Below are 19,081 nucleotides of genomic sequence, written 5' to 3'. Positions count from 1 at the left end.
TTGCTCATTGCGACAGAGGTGGCACTAATGAAGGAAGAGGTCAACGTTACGTTCTTCTTTAAAATGCAAGGCCAGGAAAAGTGGCAGCGGTGGGATTTGAACCCACGCCTCCGAAGAGACTGGAGCCTTAATCCAGCGCCTTAGACCGCTCGGCCACGCTACCTCCCTGCTAGTCACCGAAAGCGGAACTTGACCCGTTGCCCGGCCCGCTTTAGTGCTTTGCCTTTTCTCCTTGGAAAGTCTGGAGACAGGCAGTGGAAGGGCAGGCAAACTGTCAGGTGCGCAGAGGAGGGGAGACCATGAGGCAAGGTGGGAGATGGGGGCAAGAAGTGAGAAAAAAACTAATCGCAAGCTAGGGCAGGATTCGGAAAGTGAAGCCAAAAAGGGGCTTAGCATGCAGCCCAGGGGTTTCTTTGACTGTCCTAAGCCCACAGGGACTTTGCCGTCCTCAGCTCATGAGACTTGAGATGGGTAGCTTGATTTGCTGAGGAAATGCGGGATGACAGATTCAACTCTGGAGTCAAACATAGCCCGGAACTATCGCCTTAAACTGAGTTTTAAGCCTGGTGCCGATAAAAAGAAAGAAATTAGCCTTAGATCGGGCAAGCCGTTTGACGGGGGAAAATGAGACCCCCTAGGCCAGCTAGGTGGTCGCTGGATGCTGTGCAGACATCAGCAGCTGTTCATTTCATGCCCTCACGTCTCCTCGTTAGTATAGTGGTCAGTATCCCCGCCTGTCACGCGGGAGACCGGGGTTCAATTCCCCGACGGGGAGGTTAAACCTTTTCTGGATTTTTTTTAGTTCTTGACAAATATTCTTGAAGATTAGGCTGAGTCAAGTAGGGAATGGGTGCCAAGAACTGACTCTTTAAGAAAAAAGCACCGGCAACGCTAGTCATCGTACAATATTTGTGCACAATTGCTTACATTAGGCGGCCGGTCCACTTTATTGAGTCCCCCTCAGCACCATTTAGTGCTCCTGTTGTCTGCGAAGTCCAAATTGTAACCCTGAATCAGTTCCTCTTCTGACCCTTTGTATCATGTTACATGACGAGTAATGATCACCTGTTAGCTTTATCCCTAATTATAACTCTCACTCTTTCCCTGCATCTAACCCTAGCTCTAATCCCATCATTAACCTCGGTCCGGGCACACGCGTGAACCCTTACTCTCATCTCAGCCTCTCCTGGTGATACATCACACCTGGGATCGTTTGCTCCCTGTGGGCTGTGGGAAATTTGCTACCAGCACGCCCTGGAAGTGGGGCTCATTCCGCTGCAACGGGAGGTCTTCCCAGGACGCGTCACAGCTCAACGCAAGAGCTCCTGGGTTTCGAAGGCTCTTGCAGCAAGCCTTCACAAAGCAGCAGGGAGCGCCGTTCCAGATGGGAAACTTGAGACTGGATGTCCAGAAAAGCAAGACGTCAGAAGCGAAACCTTTTTCCTGCAGGGTGTGGCATACCATCCGCTTGCTCATTGCGACAGAGGTGGCACTAATGAAGGAAGAGGTCAACGTTACGTTCTTCTTTAAAATGCAAGGCCAGGAAAAGTGGCAGCGGTGGGATTTGAACCCACGCCTCCGAAGAGACTGGAGCCTTAATCCAGCGCCTTAGACCGCTCGGCCACGCTACCTCCCTGCTAGTCGCCGAAAGCGGAACTTGACCCGTTGCCCGGCCCGCTTTAGTGCTTTGCCTTTTCTCCTTGGAAAGTCTGGAGACAGGCAGTGGAAGGGCAGGCAAACTGTCAGGTGCGCAGAGGAGGGGAGACCATGAGGCAAGGTGGGAGATGGGGGCAAGAAGTGAGAAAAAAACTAATCGCAAGCTAGGGCAGGATTCGGAAAGTGAAGCCGAAAAGGGGCTTAGCATGCAGCCCAGGGGTTTCTTTGACTGTCCTAAGCCCACAGGGACTTTGCCGTCCTCAGCTCATGAGACTTGAGATGGGTAGCTTGATTTGCTGAGGAAATGCGGGATGACAGATTCAACTCTGGAGTCAAACATAGCCCGGAACTATCGCCTTAAACTGAGTTTTAAGCCTGGTGCCGATAAAAAGAAAGAAATTAGCCTTAGATCGGGCAAGCCGTTTGACGGGGGAAAATGAGACCCCCTAGGCCAGCTAGGTGGTCGCTGGATGCTGTGCAGACATCAGCAGCTGTTCATTTCATGCCCTCACGTCTCCTCGTTAGTATAGTGGTCAGTATCCCCGCCTGTCACGCGGGAGACCGGGGTCCCGACGGGGAGGTTAAACCTTTTCTGGATTTTTTTTAGTTCTTGACAAATATTCTTGAAGATTAGGCTGAGTCAAGTAGGGAATGGGTGCCAAGAACTGACTCTTTAAGAAAAAAGCACCGGCAACGCTAGTCATCGTACAATATTTGTGCACAATTGCTTACATTAGGCGGCCGGTCCACTTTATTGAGTCCCCCTCAGCACCATTTAGTGCTCCTGTTGTCTGCGAAGTCCAAATTGTAACCCTGAATCAGTTCCTCTTCTGACCCTTTGTATCATGTTACATGACGAGTAATGATCACCTGTTAGCTTTATCCCTAATTATAACTCTCACTCTTTCCCTGCATCTAACCCTAGCTCTAATCCCATCATTAACCTCGGTCCGGGCACACGCGTGAACCCTTACTCTCATCTCAGCCTCTCCTGGTGATACATCACACCTGGGATCGTTTGCTCCCTGTGGGCTGTGGGAAATTTGCTACCAGCACGCCCTGGAAGTGGGGCTCATTCCGCTGCAACGGGAGGTCTTCCCAGGACGCGTCACAGCTCAACGCAAGAGCTCCTGGGTTTCGAAGGCTCTTGCAGCAAGCCTTCACAAAGCAGCAGGGAGCGCCGTTCCAGATGGGAAACTTGAGACTGGATGTCCAGAAAAGCAAGACGTCAGAAGCGAAACCTTTTTCCTGCAGGGTGTGGCATACCATCCGCTTGCTCATTGCGACAGAGGTGGCACTAATGAAGGAAGAGGTCAACGTTACGTTCTTCTTTAAAATGCAAGGCCAGGAAAGGTGGCAGCGGTGGGATTTGAACCCACGCCTCCGAAGAGACTGGAGCCTTAATCCAGCGCCTTAGACCGCTCGGCCACGCTACCTCCCTGCTAGTCGCCGAAAGCGGAACTTGACCCGTTGCCCGGCCCGCTTTAGTGCTTTGCCTTTTCTCCTTGGAAAGTCTGGAGACAGGCAGTGGAAGGGCAGGCAAACTGTCAGGTGCGCAGAGGAGGGGAGACCATGAGGCAAGGTGGGAGATGGGGGCAAGAAGTGAGAAAAAAACTAATCGCAAGCTAGGGCAGGATTCGGAAAGTGAAGCCGAAAAGGGGCTTAGCATGCAGCCCAGGGGTTTCTTTGACTGTCCTAAGCCCACAGGGACTTTGCCGTCCTCAGCTCATGAGACTTGAGATGGGTAGCTTGATTTGCTGAGGAAATGCGGGATGACAGATTCAACTCTGGAGTCAAACATAGCCCGGAACTATCGCCTTAAACTGAGTTTTAAGCCTGGTGCCGATAAAAAGAAAGAAATTAGCCTTAGATCGGGCAAGCCGTTTGACGGGGGAAAATGAGACCCCCTAGGCCAGCTAGGTGGTCGCTGGATGCTGTGCAGACATCAGCAGCTGTTCATTTCATGCCCTCACGTCTCCTCGTTAGTATAGTGGTCAGTATCCCCGCCTGTCACGCGGGAGACCGGGGTTCAATTCCCCGACGGGGAGGTTAAACCTTTTCTGGATTTTTTTTAGTTCTTGACAAATATTCTTGAAGATTAGGCTGAGTCAAGTAGGGAATGGGTGCCAAGAACTGACTCTTTAAGAAAAAAGCACCGGCAACGCTAGTCATCGTACAATATTTGTGCACAATTGCTTACATTAGGCGGCCGGTCCACTTTATTGAGTCCCCCTCAGCACCATTTAGTGCTCCTGTTGTCTGCGAAGTCCAAATTGTAACCCTGAATCAGTTCCTCTTCTGACCCTTTGTATCATGTTACATGACGAGTAATGATCACCTGTTAGCTTTATCCCTAATTATAACTCTCACTCTTTCCCTGCATCTAACCCTAGCTCTAATCCCATCATTAACCTCGGTCCGGGCACACGCGTGAACCCTTACTCTCATCTCAGCCTCTCCTGGTGATACATCACACCTGGGATCGTTTGCTCCCTGTGGGCTGTGGGAAATTTGCTACCAGCACGCCCTGGAAGTGGGGCTCATTCCGCTGCAACGGGAGGTCTTCCCAGGACGCGTCACAGCTCAACGCAAGAGCTCCTGGGTTTCGAAGGCTCTTGCAGCAAGCCTTCGCAAAGCAGCAGGGAGCGCCGTTCCAGATGGGAAACTTGAGACTGGATGTCCAGAAAAGCAAGACGTCAGAAGCGAAACCTTTTTCCTGCAGGGTGTGGCATACCATCCGCTTGCTCATTGCGACAGAGGTGGCACTAATGAAGGAAGAGGTCAACGTTACGTTCTTCTTTAAAATGCAAGGCCAGGAAAAGTGGCAGCGGTGGGATTTGAACCCACGCCTCCGAAGAGACTGGAGCCTTAATCCAGCGCCTTAGACCGCTCGGCCACGCTACCTCCCTGCTAGTCGCCGAAAGCGGAACTTGACCCGTTGCCCGGCCCGCTTTAGTGCTTTGCCTTTTCTCCTTGGAAAGTCTGGAGACAGGCAGTGGAAGGGCAGGCAAACTGTCAGGTGCGCAGAGGAGGGGAGACCATGAGGCAAGGTGGGAGATGGGGGCAAGAAGTGAGAAAAAAACTAATCGCAAGCTAGGGCAGGATTCGGAAAGTGAAGGCGAAAAGGGGCTTAGCATGCAGCCCAGGGGTTTCTTTGACTGTCCTAAGCCCACAGGGACTTTGCCGTCCTCAGCTCATGAGACTTGAGATGGGTAGCTTGATTTGCTGAGGAAATGCGGGATGACAGATTCAACTCTGGAGTCAAACATAGCCCGGAACTATCGCCTTAAACTGAGTTTTAAGCCTGGTGCCGATAAAAAGAAAGAAATTAGCCTTAGATCGGGCAAGCCGTTTGACGGGGGAAAATGAGACCCCCTAGGCCAGCTAGGTGGTCGCTGGATGCTGTGCAGACATCAGCAGCTGTTCATTTCATGCCCTCACGTCTCCTCGTTAGTATAGTGGTCAGTATCCCCCGGGGGTTCAATTCCCCGACGGGGAGGTTAAACCTTTTCTGGATTTTTTTTAGTTCTTGACAAATATTCTTGAAGATTAGGCTGAGTCAAGTAGGGAATGGGTGCCAAGAACTGACTCTTTAAGAAAAAAGCACCGGCAACGCTAGTCATCGTACAATATTTGTGCACAATTGCTTACATTAGGCGGCCGGTCCACTTTATTGAGTCCCCCTCAGCACCATTTAGTGCTCCTGTTGTCTGCGAAGTCCAAATTGTAACCCTGAATCAGTTCCTCTTCTGACCCTTTGTATCATGTTACATGACGAGTAATGATCACCTGTTAGCTTTATCCCTAATTATAACTCTCACTCTTTCCCTGCATCTAACCCTAGCTCTAATCCCATCATTAACCTCGGTCCGGGCACACGCGTGAACCCTTACTCTCATCTCAGCCTCTCCTGGTGATACATCACACCTGGGATCGTTTGCTCCCTGTGGGCTGTGGGAAATTTGCTACCAGCACGCCCTGGAAGTGGGGCTCATTCCGCTGCAACGGGAGGTCTTCCCAGGACGCGTCACAGCTCAACGCAAGAGCTCCTGGGTTTCGAAGGCTCTTGCAGCAAGCCTTCACAAAGCAGCAGGGAGCGCCGTTCCAGATGGGAAACTTGAGACTGGATGTCCAGAAAAGCAAGACGTCAGAAGCGAAACCTTTTTCCTGCAGGGTGTGGCATACCATCCGCTTGCTCATTGCGACAGAGGTGGCACTAATGAAGGAAGAGGTCAACGTTACGTTCTTCTTTAAAATGCAAGGCCAGGAAAAGTGGCAGCGGTGGGATTTGAACCCACGCCTCCGAAGAGACTGGAGCCTTAATCCAGCGCCTTAGACCGCTCGGCCACGCTACCTCCCTGCTAGTCGCCGAAAGCGGAACTTGACCCGTTGCCCGGCCCGCTTTAGTGCTTTGCCTTTTCTCCTTGGAAAGTCTGGAGACAGGCAGTGGAAGGGCAGGCAAACTGTCAGGTGCGCAGAGGAGGGGAGACCATGAGGCAAGGTGGGAGATGGGGGCAAGAAGTGAGAAAAAAACTAATCGCAAGCTAGGGCAGGATTCGGAAAGTGAAGCCGAAAAGGGGCTTAGCATGCAGCCCAGGGGTTTCTTTGACTGTCCTAAGCCCACAGGGACTTTGCCGTCCTCAGCTCATGAGACTTGAGATGGGTAGCTTGATTTGCTGAGGAAATGCGGGATGACAGATTCAACTCTGGAGTCAAACATAGCCCGGAACTATCGCCTTAAACTGAGTTTTAAGCCTGGTGCCGATAAAAAGAAAGAAATTAGCCTTAGATCGGGCAAGCCGTTTGACGGGGGAAAATGAGACCCCCTAGGCCAGCTAGGTGGTCGCTGGATGCTGTGCAGACATCAGCAGCTGTTCATTTCATGCCCTCACGTCTCCTCGTTAGTATAGTGGTCAGTATCCCCGCCTGTCACGCGGGAGACCGGGGTTCAATTCCCCGACGGGGAGGTTAAACCTTTTCTGGATTTTTTTTAGTTCTTGACAAATATTCTTGAAGATTAGGCTGAGTCAAGTAGGGAATGGGTGCCAAGAACTGACTCTTTAAGAAAAAAGCACCGGCAACGCTAGTCATCGTACAATATTTGTGCACAATTGCTTACATTAGGCGGCCGGTCCACTTTATTGAGTCCCCCTCAGCACCATTTAGTGCTCCTGTTGTCTGCGAAGTCCAAATTGTAACCCTGAATCAGTTCCTCTTCTGACCCTTTGTATCATGTTACATGACGAGTAATGATCACCTGTTAGCTTTATCCCTAATTATAACTCTCACTCTTTCCCTGCATCTAACCCTAGCTCTAATCCCATCATTAACCTCGGTCCGGGCACACGCGTGAACCCTTACTCTCATCTCAGCCTCTCCTGGTGATACATCACACCTGGGATCGTTTGCTCCCTGTGGGCTGTGGGAAATTTGCTACCAGCACGCCCTGGAAGTGGGGCTCATTCCGCTGCAACGGGAGGTCTTCCCAGGACGCGTCACAGCTCAACGCAAGAGCTCCTGGGTTTCGAAGGCTCTTGCAGCAAGCCTTCACAAAGCAGCAGGGAGCGCCGTTCCAGATGGGAAACTTGAGACTGGATGTCCAGAAAAGCAAGACGTCAGAAGCGAAACCTTTTTCCTGCAGGGTGTGGCATACCATCCGCTTGCTCATTGCGACAGAGGTGGCACTAATGAAGGAAGAGGTCAACGTTACGTTCTTCTTTAAAATGCAAGGCCAGGAAAAGTGGCAGCGGTGGGATTTGAACCCACGCCTCCGAAGAGACTGGAGCCTTAATCCAGCGCCTTAGACCGCTCGGCCACGCTACCTCCCTGCTAGTCGCCGAAAGCGGAACTTGACCCGTTGCCCGGCCCGCTTTAGTGCTTTGCCTTTTCTCCTTGGAAAGTCTGGAGACAGGCAGTGGAAGGGCAGGCAAACTGTCAGGTGCGCAGAGGAGGGGAGACCATGAGGCAAGGTGGGAGATGGGGGCAAGAAGTGAGAAAAAAACTAATCGCAAGCTAGGGCAGGATTCGGAAAGTGAAGGCGAAAAGGGGCTTAGCATGCAGCCCAGGGGTTTCTTTGACTGTCCTAAGCCCACAGGGACTTTGCCGTCCTCAGCTCATGAGACTTGAGATGGGTAGCTTGATTTGCTGAGGAAATGCGGGATGACAGATTCAACTCTGGAGTCAAACATAGCCCGGAACTATCGCCTTAAACTGAGTTTTAAGCCTGGTGCCGATAAAAAGAAAGAAATTAGCCTTAGATCGGGCAAGCCGTTTGACGGGGGAAAATGAGACCCCCTAGGCCATCTAGGTGGTCGCTGGATGCTGTGCAGACATCAGCAGCTGTTCATTTCATGCCCTCACGTCTCCTCGTTAGTATAGTGGTCAGTATCCCCGCCTGTCACGCGTGAGACCGGGGTTCAATTCCCCGACGGGGAGGTTAAACCTTTTCTGGATTTTTTTTAGTTCTTGACAAATATTCTTGAAGATTAGGCTGAGTCAAGTAGGGAATGGGTGCCAAGAACTGACTCTTTAAGAAAAAAGCACCGGCAACGCTAGTCATCGCACAATATTTGTGCACAATTGCTTACATTAGGCGGCCGGTCCACTTTATTGAGTCCCCCTCAGCACCATTTAGTGCTCCTGTTGTCTGCGAAGTCCAAATTGTAACCCTGAATCAGTTCCTCTTCTGACCCTTTGTATCATGTTACATGACGAGTAATGATCACCTGTTAGCTTTATCCCTAATTATAACTCTCACTCTTTCCCTGCATCTAACCCTAGCTCTAATCCCATCATTAACCTCGGTCCGGGCACACGCGTGAACCCTTACTCTCATCTCAGCCTCTCCTGGTGATACATCACACCTGGGATCGTTTGCTCCCTGTGGGCTGTGGGAAATTTGCTACCAGCACGCCCTGGAAGTGGGGCTCATTCCGCTGCAACGGGAGGTCTTCCCAGGACGCGTCACAGCTCAACGCAAGAGCTCCTGGGTTTCGAAGGCTCTTGCAGCAAGCCTTCACAAAGCAGCAGGGAGCGCCGTTCCAGATGGGAAACTTGAGACTGGATGTCCAGAAAAGCAAGACGTCAGAAGCGAAACCTTTTTCCTGCAGGGTGTGGCATAACATCCGCTTGCTCATTGCGACAGAGGTGGCACTAATGAAGGAAGAGGTCAACGTTACGTTCTTCTTTAAAATGCAAGGCCAGGAAAAGTGGCAGCGGTGGGATTTGAACCCACGCCTCCGAAGAGACTGGAGCCTTAATCCAGCGCCTTAGACCGCTCGGCCACGCTACCTCCCTGCTAGTCGCCGAAAGCGGAACTTGACCCGTTGCCCGGCCCGCTTTAGTGCTTTGCCTTTTCTCCTTGGAAAGTCTGGAGACAGGCAGTGGAAGGGCAGGCAAACTGTCAGGTGCGCAGAGGAGGGGAGACCATGAGGCAAGGTGGGAGATGGGGGCAAGAAGTGAGAAAAAAACTAATCGCAAGCTAGGGCAGGATTCGGAAAGTGAAGCCGAAAAGGGGCTTAGCATGCAGCCCAGGGGTTTCTTTGACTGTCCTAAGCCCACAGGGACTTTGCCGTCCTCAGCTCATGAGACTTGAGATGGGTAGCTTGATTTGCTGAGGAAATGCGGGATGACAGATTCAACTCTGGAGTCAAACATAGCCCGGAACTATCGCCTTAAACTGAGTTTTAAGCCTGGTGCCGATAAAAAGAAAGAAATTAGCCTTAGATCGGGCAAGCCGTTTGACGGGGAAAATGAGACCCCCCTAGGCCAGCTAGGTGGTCGCTGGATGCTGTGCAGACATCAGCAGCTGTTCATTTCATGCCCTCACGTCTCCTCGTTAGTATAGTGGTCAGTATCCCCGCCTGTCACGCGGGAGACCGGGGTTCAATTCCCCGACGGGGAGGTTAAACCTTTTCTGGATTTTTTTTAGTTCTTGACAAATATTCTTGAAGATTAGGCTGAGTCAAGTAGGGAATGGGTGCCAAGAACTGACTCTTTAAGAAAAAAGCACCGGCAACGCTAGTCATCGTACAATATTTGTGCACAATTGCTTACATTAGGCGGCCGGTCCACTTTATTGAGTCCCCCTCAGCACCATTTAGTGCTCCTGTTGTCTGCGAAGTCCAAATTGTAACCCTGAATCAGTTCCTCTTCTGACCCTTTGTATCATGTTACATGACGAGTAATGATCACCTGTTAGCTTTATCCCTAATTATAACTCTCACTCTTTCCCTGCATCTAACCCTAGCTCTAATCCCATCATTAACCTCGGTCCGGGCACACGCGTGAACCCTTACTCTCATCTCAGCCTCTCCTGGTGATACATCACACCTGGGATCGTTTGCTCCCTGTGGGCTGTGGGAAATTTGCTACCAGCACGCCCTGGAAGTGGGGCTCATTCCGCTGCAACGGGAGGTCTTCCCAGGACGCGTCACAGCTCAACGCAAGAGCTCCTGGGTTTCGAAGGCTCTTGCAGCAAGCCTTCACAAAGCAGCAGGGAGCGCCGTTCCAGATGGGAAACTTGAGACTGGATGTCCAGAAAAGCAAGACGTCAGAAGCGAAACCTTTTTCCTGCAGGGTGTGGCATACCATCCGCTTGCTCATTGCGACAGAGGTGGCACTAATGAAGGAAGAGGTCAACGTTACGTTCTTCTTTAAAATGCAAGGCCAGGAAAAGTGGCAGCGGTGGGATTTGAACCCACGCCTCCGAAGAGACTGGAGCCTTAATCCAGCGCCTTAGACCGCTCGGCCACGCTACCTCCCTGCTAGTCGCCGAAAGCGGAACTTGACCCGTTGCCCGGCCCGCTTTAGTGCTTTGCCTTTTCTCCTTGGAAAGTCTGGTGACAGGCAGTGGAAGGGCAGGCAAACTGTCAGGTGCGCAGAGGAGGGGAGACCATGAGGCAAGGTGGGAGATGGGGGCAAGAAGTGAGAAAAAAACTAATCGCAAGCTAGGGCAGGATTCGGAAAGTGAAGCCGAAAAGGGGCTTAGCATGCAGCCCAGGGGTTTCTTTGACTGTCCTAAGCCCACAGGGACTTTGCCGTCCTCAGCTCATGAGACTTGAGATGGGTAGCTTGATTTGCTGAGGAAATGCGGGATGACAGATTCAACTCTGGAGTCAAACATAGCCCGGAACTATCGCCTTAAACTGAGTTTTAAGCCTGGTGCCGATAAAAAGAAAGAAATTAGCCTTAGATCGGGCAAGCCGTTTGACGGGGGAAAATGAGACCCCCTAGGCCAGCTAGGTGGTCGCTGGATGCTGTGCAGACATCAGCAGCTGTTCATTTCATGCCCTCACGTCTCCTCGTTAGTATAGTGGTCAGTATCCCCGCCTGTCACGCGGGAGACCGGGGTTCAATTCGGGTTCAATTCCCCGACGGGGAGGTTAAACCTTTTCTGGATTTTTTTTAGTTCTTGACAAATATTCTTGAAGATTAGGCTGAGTCAAGTAGGGAATGGGTGCCAAGAACTGACTCTTTAAGAAAAAAGCACCAGCAACGCTAGTCATCGTACAATATTTGTGCACAATTGCTTACATTAGGCGGCCGGTCCACTTTATTGAGTCCCCCTCAGCACCATTTAGTGCTCCTGTTGTCTGCGAAGTCCAAATTGTAACCCTGAATCAGTTCCTCTTCTGACCCTTTGTATCATGTTACATGACGAGTAATGATCACCTGTTAGCTTTATCCCTAATTATAACTCTCACTCTTTCCCTGCATCTAACCCTAGCTCTAATCCCATCATTAACCTCGGTCCGGGCACACGCGTGAACCCTTACTCTCATCTCAGCCTCTCCTGGTGATACATCACACCTGGGATCGTTTGCTCCCTGTGGGCTGTGGGAAATTTGCTACCAGCACGCCCTGGAAGTGGGGCTCATTCCGCTGCAACGGGAGGTCTTCCCAGGACGCGTCACAGCTCAACGCAAGAGCTCCTGGGTTTCGAAGGCTCTTGCAGCAAGCCTTCACAAAGCAGCAGGGAGCGCCGTTCCAGATGGGAAACTTGAGACTGGATGTCCAGAAAAGCAAGACGTCAGAAGCGAAACCTTTTTCCTGCAGGGTGTGGCATACCATCCGCTTGCTCATTGCGACAGAGGTGGCACTAATGAAGGAAGAGGTCAACGTTACGTTCTTCTTTAAAATGCAAGGCCAGGAAAAGTGGCAGCGGTGGGATTTGAACCCACGCCTCCGAAGAGACTGGAGCCTTAATCCAGCGCCTTAGACCGCTCGGCCACGCTACCTCCCTGCTAGTCGCCGAAAGCGGAACTTGACCCGTTGCCCGGCCCGCTTTAGTGCTTTGCCTTTTCTCCTTGGAAAGTCTGGAGACAGGCAGTGGAAGGGCAGGCAAACTGTCAGGTGCGCAGAGGAGGGGAGACCATGAGGCAAGGTGGGAGATGGGGGCAAGAAGTGAGAAAAAAACTAATCGCAAGCTAGGGCAGGATTCGGAAAGTGAAGCCGAAAAGGGGCTTAGCATGCAGCCCAGGGGTTTCTTTGACTGTCCTAAGCCCACAGGGACTTTGCCGTCCTCAGCTCATGAGACTTGAGATGGGTAGCTTGATTTGCTGAGGAAATGCGGGATGACAGATTCAACTCTGGAGTCAAACATAGCCCGGAACTATCGCCTTAAACTGAGTTTTAAGCCTGGTGCCGATAAAAAGAAAGAAATTAGCCTTAGATCGGGCAAGCCGTTTGACGGGGGAAAATGAGACCCCCTAGGCCAGCTAGGTGGTCGCTGGATGCTGTGCAGACATCAGCAGCTGTTCATTTCATGCCCTCACGTCTCCTCGTTAGTATAGTGGTCAGTATCCCCGCCTGTCACGCGGGAGACCGGGGTTCAATTCCCCGACGGGGAGGTTAAACCTTTTCTGGATTTTTTTTAGTTCTTGACAAATATTCTTGAAGATTAGGCTGAGTCAAGTAGGGAATGGGTGCCAAGAACTGACTCTTTAAGAAAAAAGCACCGGCAACGCTAGTCATCGTACAATATTTGTGCACAATTGCTTACATTAGGCGGCCGGTCCACTTTATTGAGTCCCCCTCAGCACCATTTAGTGCTCCTGTTGTCTGCGAAGTCCAAATTGTAACCCTGAATCAGTTCCTCTTCTGACCCTTTGTATCATGTTACATGACGAGTAATGATCACCTGTTAGCTTTATCCCTAATTATAACTCTCACTCTTTCCCTGCATCTAACCCTAGCTCTAATCCCATCATTAACCTCGGTCCGGGCACACGCGTGAACCCTTACTCTCATCTCAGCCTCTCCTGGTGATACATCACACCTGGGATCGTTTGCTCCCTGTGGGCTGTGGGAAATTTGCTACCAGCACGCCCTGGAAGTGGGGCTCATTCCGCTGCAACGGGAGGTCTTCCCAGGACGCGTCACAGCTCAACGCAAGAGCTCCTGGGTTTCGAAGGCTCTTGCAGCAAGCCTTCACAAAGCAGCAGGGAGCGCCGTTCCAGATGGGAAACTTGAGACTGGATGTCCAGAAAAGCAAGACGTCAGAAGCGAAACCTTTTTCCTGCAGGGTGTGGCATACCATCCGCTTGCTCATTGCGACAGAGGTGGCACTAATGAAGGAAGAGGTCAACGTTACGTTCTTCTTTAAAATGCAAGGCCAGGAAAAGTGGCAGCGGTGGGATTTGAACCCACGCCTCCGAAGAGACTGGAGCCTTAATCCAGCGCCTTAGACCGCTCGGCCACGCTACCTCCCTGCTAGTCGCCGAAAGCGGAACTTGACCCGTTGCCCGGCCCGCTTTAGTGCTTTGCCTTTTCTCCTTGGAAAGTCTGGAGACAGGCAGTGGAAGGGCAGGCAAACTGTCAGGTGCGCAGAGGAGGGGAGACCATGAGGCAAGGTGGGAGATGGGGGCAAGAAGTGAGAAAAAAACTAATCGCAAGCTAGGGCAGGATTCGGAAAGTGAAGCCGAAAAGGGGCTTAGCATGCAGCCCAGGGGTTTCTTTGACTGTCCTAAGCCCACAGGGACTTTGCCGTCCTCAGCTCATGAGACTTGAGATGGGTAGCTTGATTTGCTGAGGAAATGCGGGATGACAGATTCAACTCTGGAGTCAAACATAGCCCGGAACTATCGCCTTAAACTGAGTTTTAAGCCTGGTGCCGATAAAAAGAAAGAAATTAGCCTTAGATCGGGCAAGCCGTTTGACGGGGGAAAATGAGACCCCCTAGGCCAGCTAGGTGGTCGCTGGATGCTGTGCAGACATCAGCAGCTGTTCATTTCATGCCCTCACGTCTCCTCGTTAGTATAGTGGTCAGTATCCCCGCCTGTCACGCGGGAGACCGGGGTTCAATTCCCCGACGGGGAGGTTAAACCTTTTCTGGATTTTTTTTAGTTCTTGACAAATATTCTTGAAGATTAGGCTGAGTCAAGTAGGGAATGGGTGCCAAGAACTGACTCTTTAAGAAAAAAGCACCGGCAACGCTAGTCATCGTACAATATTTGTGCACAATTGCTTACATTAGGCGGCCGGTCCACTTTATTGAGTCCCCCTCAGCACCATTTAGTGCTCCTGTTGTCTGCGAAGTCCAAATTGTAACCCTGAATCAGTTCCTCTTCTGACCCTTTGTATCATGTTACATGACGAGTAATGATCACCTGTTAGCTTTATCCCTAATTATAACTCTCACTCTTTCCCTGCATCTAACCCTAGCTCTAATCCCATCATTAACCTCGGTCCGGGCACACGCGTGAACCCTTACTCTCATCTCAGCCTCTCCTGGTGATACATCACACCTGGGATCGTTTGCTCCCTGTGGGCTGTGGGAAATTTGCTACCAGCACGCCCTGGAAGTGGGGCTCATTCCGCTGCAACGGGAGGTCTTCCCAGGACGCGTCACAGCTCAACGCAAGAGCTCCTGGGTTTCGAAGGCTCTTGCAGCAAGCCTTCACAAAGCAGCAGGGAGCGCCGTTCCAGATGGGAAACTTGAGACTGGATGTCCAGAAAAGCAAGACGTCAGAAGCGAAACCTTTTTCCTGCAGGGTGTGGCATACCATCCGCTTGCTCATTGCGACAGAGGTGGCACTAATGAAGGAAGAGGTCAACGTTACGTTCTTCTTTAAAATGCAAGGCCAGGAAAAGTGGCAGCGGTGGGATTTGAACCCACGCCTCCGAAGAGACTGGAGCCTTAATCCAGCGCCTTAGACCGCTCGGCCACGCTACCTCCCTGCTAGTCGCCGAAAGCGGAACTTGACCCGTTGCCCGGCCCGCTTTAGTGCTTTGCCTTTTCTCCTTGGAAAGTCTGGAGACAGGCAGTGGAAGGGCAGGCAAACTGTCAGGTGCGCAGAGGAGGGGAGACCATGAGGCAAGGTGGGAGATGGGGGCAAGAAGTGAGAAAAAAACTAATCGCAAGCTAGGGCAGGATTCGGAAAGTGAAGCCGAAAAGGGGCTTAGCATGCAGCCCAGGGGTTTCTTTGACTGTCCTAAGCCCACAGGGACTTTGCCGTCCTCAGCTCATGAGACTTGAGATGGGTAGCTTGATTTGCTGAGGAAATGCGGGATGACAGATTCAACTCTGGAGTCAAACATAGCCCGGAACTATCGCCTTAAACTGAGTTTTAAGCCTGGTGCCGATAAAAAGAAAGAAATTAGCCTTAGATCGGGCAAGCCGTTTGACGGGGGAAAATGAGACCCCCTAGGCCAGCTAGGTGGTCGCTGGATGCTGTGCAGACATCAGCAGCTGTTCATTTCATGCCCTCACGTCTCCTCGTTAGTATAGTGGTCGGGAGACCGGGGTTCAATTCCCCGACGGGGAGGTTAAACCTTTTCTGGATTTTTTTTAGTTCTTGACAAATATTCTTGAAGATTAGGCTGAGTCAAGTAGGGAATGGGTGCCAAGAACTGACTCTTTAAGAAAAAAGCACCGGCAACGCTAGTCATCGTACAATATTTGTGCACAATTGCTTACATTAGGCGGCCGGTCCACTTTATTGAGTCCCCCTCAGCACCATTTAGTGCTCCTGTTGTCTGCGAAGTCCAAATTGTAACCCTGAATCAGTTCCTCTTCTGACCCTTTGTATCATGTTACATGACGAGTAATGATCACCTGTTAGCTTTATCCCTAATTATAACTCTCACTCTTTCCCTGCATCTAACCCTAGCTCTAATCCCATCATTAACCTCGGTCCGGGCACACGCGTGAACCCTTACTCTCATCTCAGCCTCTCCTGGTGATACATCACACCTGGGATCGTTTGCTCCCTGTGGGCTGTGGGAAATTTGCTACCAGCACGCCCTGGAAGTGGGGCTCATTCCGCTGCAACGGGAGGTCTTCCCAGGACGCGTCACAGCTCAACGCAAGAGCTCCTGGGTTTCGAAGGCTCTTGCAGCAAGCCTTCACAAAGCAGCAGGGAGCGCCGTTCCAGATGGGAAACTTGAGACTGGATGTCCAGAAAAGCAAGACGTCAGAAGCGAAACCTTTTTCCTGCAGGGTGTGGCCTACCATCCGCTTGCTCATTGCGACAGAGGTGGCACTAATGAAGGAAGAGGTCAACGTTACGTTCTTCTTTAAAATGCAAGGCCAGGAAAAGTGGCAGCGGTGGGATTTGAACCCACGCCTCCGAAGAGACTGGAGCCTTAATCCAGCGCCTTAGACCGCTCGGCCACGCTACCTCCCTGCTAGTCGCCGAAAGCGGAACTTGACCCGTTGCCCGGCCCGCTTTAGTGCTTTGCCTTTTCTCCTTGGAAAGTCTGGAGACAGGCAGTGGAAGGGCAGGCAAACTGTCAGGTGCGCAGAGGAGGGGAGACCATGAGGCAAGGTGGGAGATGGGGGCAAGAAGTGAGAAAAAAACTAATCGCAAGCTAGGGCAGGATTCGGAAAGTGAAGCCGAAAAGGGGCTTAGCATGCAGCCCAGGGGTTTCTTTGACTGTCCTAAGCCCACAGGGACTTTGCCGTCCTCAGCTCATGAGACTTGAGATGGGTAGCTTGATTTGCTGAGGAAATGCGGGATGACAGATTCAACTCTGGAGTCAAACATAGCCCGGAACTATCGCCTTAAACTGAGTTTTAAGCCTGGTGCCGATAAAAAGAAAGAAATTAGCCTTAGATCGGGCAAGCCGTTTGACGGGGGAAAATGAGACCCCCTAGGCCAGCTAGGTGGTCGCTGGATGCTGTGCAGACATCAGCAGCTGTTCATTTCATGCCCTCACGTCTCCTCGTTAGTATAGTGGTCAGTATCCCCGCCTGTCACGCGGGAGACCGAGGTTAAACCTTTTCTGGATTTTTTTTAGTTCTTGACAAATATTCTTGAAGATTAGGCTGAGTCAAGTAGGGAATGGGTGCCAAGAACTGACTCTTTAAGAAAAAAGCACCGGCAACGCTAGTCATCGTACAATATTTGTGCACATTTGCTTACATTAGGCGGCCGGTCCACTTTATTGAGTCCCCCTCAGCACCATTTAGTGCTCCTGTTGTCTGCAAAGTCCAAATTGTAACCCTGAATCAGTTCCTCTTCTGACCCTTTGTATCATGTTACATGACGAGTAATGATCACCTGTTAGCTTTATCCCTAATTATAACTCTCACTCTTTCCCTGCATCTAACCCTAGCTCTAATCCCATCATTAACCTCGGTCCGGGCACACGCGTGAACCCTTACTCTCATCTCAGCCTCTCCTGGTGATACATCACACCTGGGATCGTTTGCTCCCTGTGGGCTGTGGGAAATTTGCTACCAGCACGCCCTGGAAGTGGGGCTCATTCCGCTGCAACGGGAGGTCTTCCCAGGACGCGTCACAGCTCAACGCAAGAGCTCCTGGGTTTCGAAGGCTCTTGCAGCAAGCCTTCACAAAGCAGCAGGGAGCGCCGTTCCAGATGGGAAACTTGAGACTGGATGTCCAGAAAAGCAAGACGTCAGAAGCGAAACCTTTTTCCTGCAGGGTGTGGCATACCATCCGCTTGCTCATTGCGACAGAGGTGGCACTAATGAAGGAAGAGGTCAACGTTACGTTCTTCTTTAAAATGCAAGGCCAGGAAAAGTGGCAGCGGTGGGATTTGAACCCACGCCTCCGAAGAGACTGGAGCCTTAATCCAGCGCCTTAGACCGCTCGGCCACGCTACCTCCCTGCTAGTCACCGAAAGCGGAACTTGACCCGTTGCCCGGCCCGCTTTAGTGCTTTGCCTTTTCTCCTTGGAAAGTCTGGAGACAGGCAGTGGAAGGGCAGGCAAACTGTCAGGTGCGCAGAGGAGGGGAGACCATGAGGCAAGGTGGGAGATGGGGGCAAGAAGTGAGAAAAAAACTAATCGCAAGCTAGGGCAGGATTCGGAAAGTGAAGCCAAAAAGGGGCTTAGCATGCAGCCCAGGGGTTTCTTTGACTGTCCTAAGCCCACAGGGACTTTGCCGTCCTCAGCTCATGAGACTTGAGATGGGTAGCTTGATTTGCTGAGGAAATGCGGGATGACAGATTCAACTCTGGAGTCAAACATAGCCCGGAACTATCGCCTTAAACTGAGTTTTAAGCCTGGTGCCGATAAAAAGAAAGAAATTAGCCTTAGATCGGGCAAGCCGTTTGACGGGGGAAAATGAGACCCCCTAGGCCAGCTAGGTGGTCGCTGGATGCTGTGCAGACATCAGCAGCTGTTCATTTCATGCCCTCACGTCTCCTCGTTAGTATAGTGGTCAGTATCCCCGCCTGTCACGCGGGAGACCGGGGTTCAATTCCCCGACGGGGAGGTTAAACCTTTTCTGGATTTTTTTTAGTTCTTGACAAATATTCTTGAAGATTAGGCTGAGTCAAGTAGGGAATGGGTGCCAAGAACTGACTCTTTAAGAAAAAAGCACCGGCAACGCTAGTCATCGTACAATATTTGTGCACAATTGCTTACATTAGGCGGCCGGTCCACTTTATTGAGTCCCCCTCAGCACCATTTAGTGCTCCTGTTGTCTGCGAAGTCCAAATTGTAACCCTGAATCAGTTCCTCTTCTGACCCTTTGTATCATGTTACATGACGAGTAATGATCACCTGTTAGCTTTATCCCTAATTATAACTCTCACTCTTTCCCTGCATCTAACCCTAGCTCTAATCCCATCATTAACCTCGGTCCGGGCACACGCGTGAACCCTTACTCTCATCTCAGCCTCTCCTGGTGATACATCACACCTGGGATCGTTTGCTCCCTGTGGGCTGTGGGAAATTTGCTACCAGCACGCCCTGGAAGTGGGGCTCATTCCGCTGCAACGGGAGGTCTTCCCAGGACGCGTCACAGCTCAACGCAAGAGCTCCTGGGTTTCGAAGGCTCTTGCAGCAAGCCTTCACAAAGCAGCAGGGAGCGCCGTTCCAGATGGGAAACTTGAGACTGGATGTCCAGAAAAGCAAGACGTCAGAAGCGAAACCTTTTTCCTGCAGGGTGTGGCATACCATCCGCTTGCTCATTGCGACAGAGGTGGCACTAATGAAGGAAGAGGTCAACGTTACG

At 51.4% G+C, this 19,081-nt stretch overlaps 20 non-coding genes across 20 annotated transcripts; 7 read left to right on the top strand and 13 right to left on the bottom strand.

Moving 5' to 3' along the window:
- Positions 1 to 81: 81 nt before the first annotated feature.
- TRNAL-AAG (transfer RNA leucine (anticodon AAG)) lies at positions 82 to 163 on the bottom strand. The gene has a single exon. It is a non-coding gene; the product is annotated as a tRNA-Leu (tRNA).
- A 540-nt stretch (positions 164 to 703) lies between these two features.
- Positions 704 to 775, top strand: TRNAD-GUC (transfer RNA aspartic acid (anticodon GUC)). The gene has a single exon. It is a non-coding gene; the product is annotated as a tRNA-Asp (tRNA).
- Positions 776 to 1,549: 774 nt separating this feature from the next.
- On the bottom strand, positions 1,550 to 1,631 carry TRNAL-AAG (transfer RNA leucine (anticodon AAG)). The gene has a single exon. It is a non-coding gene; the product is annotated as a tRNA-Leu (tRNA).
- A 1,379-nt stretch (positions 1,632 to 3,010) lies between these two features.
- On the bottom strand, positions 3,011 to 3,092 carry TRNAL-AAG (transfer RNA leucine (anticodon AAG)). The gene has a single exon. It is a non-coding gene; the product is annotated as a tRNA-Leu (tRNA).
- Positions 3,093 to 3,632: 540 nt separating this feature from the next.
- TRNAD-GUC (transfer RNA aspartic acid (anticodon GUC)) lies at positions 3,633 to 3,704 on the top strand. The gene has a single exon. It is a non-coding gene; the product is annotated as a tRNA-Asp (tRNA).
- A 774-nt stretch (positions 3,705 to 4,478) lies between these two features.
- Positions 4,479 to 4,560, bottom strand: TRNAL-AAG (transfer RNA leucine (anticodon AAG)). Its single transcript has one exon. It is a non-coding gene; the product is annotated as a tRNA-Leu (tRNA).
- A 1,369-nt stretch (positions 4,561 to 5,929) lies between these two features.
- On the bottom strand, positions 5,930 to 6,011 carry TRNAL-AAG (transfer RNA leucine (anticodon AAG)). Its single transcript has one exon. It is a non-coding gene; the product is annotated as a tRNA-Leu (tRNA).
- Positions 6,012 to 6,551: 540 nt separating this feature from the next.
- Positions 6,552 to 6,623, top strand: TRNAD-GUC (transfer RNA aspartic acid (anticodon GUC)). The gene has a single exon. It is a non-coding gene; the product is annotated as a tRNA-Asp (tRNA).
- Positions 6,624 to 7,397: 774 nt separating this feature from the next.
- Positions 7,398 to 7,479, bottom strand: TRNAL-AAG (transfer RNA leucine (anticodon AAG)). Its single transcript has one exon. It is a non-coding gene; the product is annotated as a tRNA-Leu (tRNA).
- Positions 7,480 to 8,865: 1,386 nt separating this feature from the next.
- On the bottom strand, positions 8,866 to 8,947 carry TRNAL-AAG (transfer RNA leucine (anticodon AAG)). Its single transcript has one exon. It is a non-coding gene; the product is annotated as a tRNA-Leu (tRNA).
- A 540-nt stretch (positions 8,948 to 9,487) lies between these two features.
- TRNAD-GUC (transfer RNA aspartic acid (anticodon GUC)) lies at positions 9,488 to 9,559 on the top strand. Its single transcript has one exon. It is a non-coding gene; the product is annotated as a tRNA-Asp (tRNA).
- Positions 9,560 to 10,333: 774 nt separating this feature from the next.
- Positions 10,334 to 10,415, bottom strand: TRNAL-AAG (transfer RNA leucine (anticodon AAG)). Its single transcript has one exon. It is a non-coding gene; the product is annotated as a tRNA-Leu (tRNA).
- Positions 10,416 to 11,812: 1,397 nt separating this feature from the next.
- TRNAL-AAG (transfer RNA leucine (anticodon AAG)) lies at positions 11,813 to 11,894 on the bottom strand. Its single transcript has one exon. It is a non-coding gene; the product is annotated as a tRNA-Leu (tRNA).
- Positions 11,895 to 12,434: 540 nt separating this feature from the next.
- TRNAD-GUC (transfer RNA aspartic acid (anticodon GUC)) lies at positions 12,435 to 12,506 on the top strand. The gene has a single exon. It is a non-coding gene; the product is annotated as a tRNA-Asp (tRNA).
- Positions 12,507 to 13,280: 774 nt separating this feature from the next.
- TRNAL-AAG (transfer RNA leucine (anticodon AAG)) lies at positions 13,281 to 13,362 on the bottom strand. Its single transcript has one exon. It is a non-coding gene; the product is annotated as a tRNA-Leu (tRNA).
- A 540-nt stretch (positions 13,363 to 13,902) lies between these two features.
- Positions 13,903 to 13,974, top strand: TRNAD-GUC (transfer RNA aspartic acid (anticodon GUC)). Its single transcript has one exon. It is a non-coding gene; the product is annotated as a tRNA-Asp (tRNA).
- Positions 13,975 to 14,748: 774 nt separating this feature from the next.
- Positions 14,749 to 14,830, bottom strand: TRNAL-AAG (transfer RNA leucine (anticodon AAG)). Its single transcript has one exon. It is a non-coding gene; the product is annotated as a tRNA-Leu (tRNA).
- Positions 14,831 to 16,196: 1,366 nt separating this feature from the next.
- On the bottom strand, positions 16,197 to 16,278 carry TRNAL-AAG (transfer RNA leucine (anticodon AAG)). Its single transcript has one exon. It is a non-coding gene; the product is annotated as a tRNA-Leu (tRNA).
- Positions 16,279 to 17,643: 1,365 nt separating this feature from the next.
- On the bottom strand, positions 17,644 to 17,725 carry TRNAL-AAG (transfer RNA leucine (anticodon AAG)). Its single transcript has one exon. It is a non-coding gene; the product is annotated as a tRNA-Leu (tRNA).
- A 540-nt stretch (positions 17,726 to 18,265) lies between these two features.
- On the top strand, positions 18,266 to 18,337 carry TRNAD-GUC (transfer RNA aspartic acid (anticodon GUC)). The gene has a single exon. It is a non-coding gene; the product is annotated as a tRNA-Asp (tRNA).
- The last annotated feature ends 744 nt before the right edge of the window (positions 18,338 to 19,081 follow it).

The sequence above is a fragment of the Ambystoma mexicanum genome, unplaced genomic scaffold (genome assembly GCF_040938575.1).
Source record: "Ambystoma mexicanum isolate Mex_15411 unplaced genomic scaffold, UKY_AmexF1_1 Mex_scaf20, whole genome shotgun sequence".
NCBI lineage: Eukaryota > Metazoa > Chordata > Amphibia > Caudata > Ambystomatidae > Ambystoma > Ambystoma mexicanum.
This window is presented reverse-complemented; position numbering and strand designations above follow the sequence as displayed.